Below are 5,946 nucleotides of genomic sequence, written 5' to 3'. Positions count from 1 at the left end.
TTATAGACAAATTTATCTTACCTAGGTGAGCAGTTTATATCCTTATCGATCAGTTTTAAGTTTATTGTGTGGATGTATTGTATATTGAGTATTTAACATATAAATCTGATTGTTGGGTTACAGTCTGTTGAGTCATGAGTTCACTAGGTTGTTGGGAGTGTGAGCAGAGTCCATGACAGAAAGGCTATAGCTAGGCTATCGAATGCTTGGGGTTAGCGTGGTGTGGGGCCATGCTAGCATGGCCTGCGGAACACGATGTGTGTGTCAGGTGTGGTAACAACCTGCAAAGGGGACAGTGTGTGAGAGCAGCTGACAGAGAAACAGCCAGAGCACATGGATCCTCGAGGAGTGGTTCGCAGGAACCATTTCAACCCCTTTTTAATTATACCGCAACAGGACTGTACCCTTCAAACTACAAGGTAGAATCAACCCTTCTCTTAAGTCCTCCTCCTCTCCCTCCCCTTCTCCTCCCCTTCCTCACCCTCCTCCATTCTTCCTTCTACTTCCTGAGACAGGCTGTCCCATATCCCTGGCTGTCCTCAAACTCGCCATATACCAGAAAAGGACCATGAACTTCTAACCCTCGTAAGGGCTGACATCACAGGCGCATACCACCATGGTCATTTTTTGCAGTCTTTGGAGCTGAACTCCGAACTCTACCACGATGCACTCTGAGTCCTTAAATCATCTCATGTCAGATATTTGGTCATCAACAAGAAAAGTAGCCAATAGCAAGTGTCCCCTTCCTTCTGTAGCCCCCTCCCCAAGTGGACAGGACCATCCTGGGTAAACATGGTGGTCCAAGGGGCCTTCTGAGGGTAGATATTTTTTTTAAAGATTTATTTATTTTATTTATATGTTAGTACACTGTAGTTCTCTTCAGATACTTCAGAAGAGAGCATCCCATTACAGATGGCTGTGAGCCACCATGTGGGTGCTGGGAATTGAACTCAGGACCTCTGGAAGAGCAGTCAGTGCTCTTAACCACTGAGTCATCTCTCCAGCCCCTGAGGGTAGATCTTAAAAGACACCATGGCTTCTGCTTTATTCTCTTGGATCACCTGTCAGGGGAGAAGCTGGCCACTTGTGAGGTCGGGGAAGACACCTTGTGGCAAAGAATTGTAACGTGAGGAACTGAGTTAAAGAGTTGCAGCATTAGGAAGTTGGGAACCACGGCAGGTTGTCTCTAGGCAGGTAATAATGTCGGTAACCTCATAAGAGACCCTGGGTAGAGCCCTGAGGCTGAGTTACTGCCAACTTCTAGAGCTGCTGGAACTCCTCCTAAGATAGTGTTCATTGCTATGGTAAAACCACTGAGTTCCAGAGAAGTTTAGAATACAGCAGATAACCAGTGTGAGGACTGGCAATGTAGCCTAGTTGGTGCTGTACTTGCCTTGTATACAGGAAGCCCTGGGCTCCATCCCCAGCGTCACATAAACCTGAGGGTGATGGTGCCTGAGGGTGATGGTGCCAACCTTAGTACTTGGGATGTGGAGGTCAGAGGATCAGAAGTTCAAGGTCACACTTATTTTTTTTAAAGATTTATTTATTGATTATATATACGTACACTATTGCTCTCCAGCCCCTCAAGGTCACACTTAAGCTACACAAAGCCAGCGTGAGAGACAGGAGCATGAGAACCTACCTCAAACCCAAACCAAACCAAAGCAACAGAACCCCACCAGCCAGGCTGGAGATGATGGCTCGATGGTTAAAGGGTACAAACTATACTTGCAGAGGACCTGAGTTCAGTTCCCAGCACGTAGGCAGGTGGCATGACACATGCTGAGACCGCCATCGTCCCATTTTACATATCGTGACCCTCCCTTATCCAGAGAGACGTGCGTCAGGATGCTCCAAGGATGCCCGGAACTGTAGCCAGTTCTGCATTGCACGTCCTGGGATAGACACTGCAACGGGAGGGTTCGAGTCATAAATCAGGCATAGCAACACTGGCTAATGGTAAGTGGGACAATCATAATCATATACTCCAGTCAGTGAAGACACTAATGAACTTTTTATTCCTGGAAAATTCCAGTTAGTAATATGAGGCAGTGCTAGCCTGAGGGAGCAGAATGAAGGTTAAAGAGCTGACTGTTGATAACACAGCCTCCCCACACAGCGCCACCAAGTGGGGACCACACCAAGTGTCCTAATGCCAGAGCTCATGGGGGTGGGGGTGGGGCGGGGCACTTACACAAACCACTACAGAGTGCAATGCATTATTCTCACCCTTTGAGGGCCAGGGAGGGGAGAATGAGGGCGGACGTGAGGGCCAAGCTGGAAGCCACTAGACTTGGCTTTTCAAATTGGAACCTCGAGCTCCCTGCTCCCAGCTGCTTCGGGGATGTCCTCGGGCCTGCTCAGAGTCTTGCATCTGGAAGCGGAATGTCAGGCTGGGTGGAAAGCGCAGCCTTTATATCCTGTTCCAAGTGCTTCCTGGAAAGGCAGAGGAAAGAAGAAACAGGCTGTTTAGTCCCAGATTGCTTCTCCTCACGGAGCAGTGAGTCACTGTTGGGAAATAAGCAGAGAACCTACCAGGATGTCCAGAGCACGGCCTGAGACCACAGATGTCCTAGGAGGCAGCCCAGGAGCTAGTCCATGTGAGTGTGTGCAGAAGCCATGCCAGGTTCATAGACTCCCCTGGAACGCTAAACTCTCCCCGGACACCCAGGGCCTGAGCTGACTTCTCTGATCCAGCGTCCCGCAGTGGAAGCCAGTGGGGTGTTAGATTCTGAAGGGGAGCTGGAGGTTCAAATATGCTGTATAGTATGCCCTCAGGGTGTCTCTGGTTTACAAATCACCACGTGTCACAAAACCCTGGGGGTGAATTGATGCAGTTGGAGGTACAAGCTTGAGTCAAGGAAGGTCCTTATCTACTTAGCATTCTCAACAGAGCCCCAGGGGACTAGCAGCTCACTTAGCATTCCAAAACACCCTTGTCCCAGTAAGGAGGTATTTAAGCCCTTCTCAGGGTCAACATCCTTCAAGCCTGTGATTCCATACCAGGACTGCCATACCAGAGTACCCAAACCCGAGTGGTGTAAAACACCAGAAAAGCATTTAGGTTTTATTTTATTTTTACTTCTATGTGCGTGTGTCTTCGTGAGTGTATGTGGATATCCGGGGAGTCCGAAAGAGGCCATCAGATCTCTTAGAACTGGAGATGGGTATTTGTGAACTACCCTGCGAATAGGGAGGGAAGAGAGAAGGAAAGACGGACCTTTTTTTTTTTTTTTTTTTTTTTGTTCTTTTTTTTCGGAGCTGGGGACCGAACCCAGGGCCTTGTGCTTCCTAGGTAAGCGCTCTACCACTGAGCGAAATCCCCAGCCCCGAAAGATGGACCGACCCTTTATAGGGCACACACACTCACTGGATAGCTTGGAGATCCACCAAAGAAAACCAAGAAGTCTTGAGATAAAGGATAAGTATCAGAATGGTGTTGTGACCCAGAAGCAAAGAGGGGGCCTCAAGAAGGGAGAGAGGGTGATGTGGAAGGTGACAAGGGGCAGGAGATGGGGTTGGGGGGCTGGAGATGGGGCTCAGTTGACAAAGTGCTTGCCTAGCATGCATGAGACTGTGGGTTCAGTCCCAGTACTACACGAAGCAGGCATGGTGCCATAGCCTGTGACTCCAGCACTCAGGAGACAAAGGCAGGAGGATTAGAAATCCAAGACTAGGGGTTGGGGATTTAGCTCAGTGGTAGAGCGCTTGCCTAGCAAGCACAAGGCCCTGGGTTCGGTCCCCAGCTCCGAAAAAAAGAAAAGAAAAGAAAAGAAAAAAAAAAAAAAGACGTCCAAGACTATTCCTGGCTACATAGTGAGTTTAAGGCTAGTCTGGGGTCCATGGAACCAGGAAGAGGAAGCAGTGGGGGTGGGGTGGAGGGGAAGGGTGATGGAGAGGTAGAGAGAGAGGGAGATGGAGGGATAGAGAGGGAGAGGGACACACACACATACACACACACACACACACACACACACACACCCCACACAACACACAGGAGAGAGAGAGAGAGAGAGAGAGAGAGAGAGAGAGAGAGAGAGAGAGAGAGAAAGAAATATCAATAGTCAAGGAGTACATAGACTTAAGAGCACATTCACAACTGGAGAGATGATCCTGAGCAGGAAAAGACACAACCAGATGGAGATCAATCTGAGTGTGTGTGTGTGTGTGTGTGTGTGTGTGTGTGTGTGTATGTGTGTGTGTGTGTGTGTGTGTGTTTCAGGTCAGGACTGCCCAGCCCCCGTGGGCACCATGCTTTGTTGCCTCTGGCCGGGGGATGGGTACGGGAGAGAGGTTGGGTTGTAGATTTAGTAAGAACGATGACTCGAGGAAGAGCTACAGTGAGAACACCCAGAATTCCAAAAGAGGATTCGCACCCCGAAGACTCCTATCAGATTTTGGTAAGCCTTGGAGTTGTCCTAGAGTGGTTGCAGTTGTGAGAAACCTTGGGGTGAATCATCAGAAGCACCCCAAGTGACAGTGGGTGGCCTCCAAGACTGAATGAGATGGAATTCCAAAGTCCGTCTAAATAAAGAAAGTGGAACTTGGGGACATTCAACGAAGTCCTACCAGATGGTCATGCGTTTGTTTTCTTCTGAATGCCATCTTCCTGCAGCCTCCCATTCCCAGGAAACCAGAGCTGAAGGCACTGGGACGGAGCCTTGGAAAGTCCCTCCTTTTGGAAGGTCAAAGTTGAACACACTTGACCTGCTTCTGTTCTGTGCTTAGAGAGAACAACAGAAGGGCTGGGAGTTCTGGAAGACCTAGTCCATAACAGACTAGACAGCAGGGAGGCCTTGGGCACAAGGTGGCAGCAGCTGAAACAAGCCAGGGTCTGTGGGTGGGATGAGTTCATGTTGTACCCCACCCTGGCATTGCCTGAAGGCCCTACTTACAAGAATTATGTGGAAGATGTAGGCATTGTCACAAGAACACTAGGATACTGAAGCCCTGCCCTCCCAAGGACAGCTCCTTGGGAGACACCAACTGTCCCCCTGTGGGACTGTAAAGGCCCAGGGTTACAGAGGAATGGTCAAGAGAGCTTCAGTCCTAGATACTTCAAACATGAGGACAGCAAGAGTTGGCTCCCTCCCCCTTCCCTCCTAGTGCCATAAAGCTACTACCCAATCTTCAACCCTATGAAGTATGGTGCCAACCCTATGATGCCAGTCACCAGGCTTACCTCCTTGTATGACCTTATAAGGTCCTCCCCTCTACACACATATACTCTACAGCCCCTGAGTATGTAGTCGAAGCATCTTCCAATATCCCTGACCTGGTCAATGGTATACGGCCATACAAACCTTGCCTCAGAGACCCTCGTCACATCCCCAGAGGCACAAATCTCCCCCTCCCCCAACAAATGAACCAGTTCTCCAAAGTTGTTCCAGGGCGTGTTCATTGCCCGAACAAATGAGACCCGGCACTGCACCCACCCTGCTAAGCTTCCCTCCCTCTAGTCCAGCCTGGTGTGCAATGGGCCTGGGTAACCCTGAGGGAGAAGCAGACATGAGATGGCATTCTCATTTGAGCTTAGTATGACTCTAGAACCAGCCAGCCTGGGGCTAGTTGAAAGGGGTGAGGGGGCTCAGCCCACCCAACAGAGCGGAGGACTGGGGGTGGGGCTGTTGTCCTCTCACAGTGTCTGCATGCACACAGTGAGACCTAGGATTCCTTGGCTAAAGGCAGCAGCAGCAACTGAAACAAACTGGGTTCTACAGATCAGATGTTGAAACTTACCCTGGAAGCTCACCAGGGCCCTCTTTCCTTGGAACATGGGCTGCAATTCTAGAGATGGCTGCGAGGCACACACATAAGTGTGTGAACATTCTATTACTGGGTTATACTTGCAGTCTGAGAGGACATTTGTCTTGACACAGGGGTCTCACAGAGATAGAAGGGTGGGCCTAGTTGGGGTGGATGCTACTAGGAATTGAACCCGGG

At 49.7% G+C, this 5,946-nt stretch overlaps 1 long non-coding RNA gene across 1 annotated transcript; it reads right to left on the bottom strand.

The window, feature by feature from the left end:
- Positions 1 to 1,525: 1,525 nt before the first annotated feature.
- LOC102550846 (uncharacterized) lies at positions 1,526 to 2,821 on the bottom strand. The gene is made up of 3 exons (XR_594918.4): positions 2,539 to 2,821; positions 2,233 to 2,439; positions 1,526 to 1,910 (listed from the first exon to the last, which is right to left on the bottom strand). It is a non-coding gene; the product is annotated as an uncharacterized LOC102550846 (long non-coding RNA).
- Positions 2,822 to 5,946: the final 3,125 nt, after the last annotated feature.

Source organism: Rattus norvegicus, chromosome 10 (assembly GCF_036323735.1).
Source record: "Rattus norvegicus strain BN/NHsdMcwi chromosome 10, GRCr8, whole genome shotgun sequence".
Taxonomy (NCBI): Eukaryota; Metazoa; Chordata; class Mammalia; order Rodentia; family Muridae; genus Rattus; species Rattus norvegicus.
Note: the sequence above shows the minus strand (reverse complement) of the source record. Positions and strands in the feature narration are given on the sequence as shown.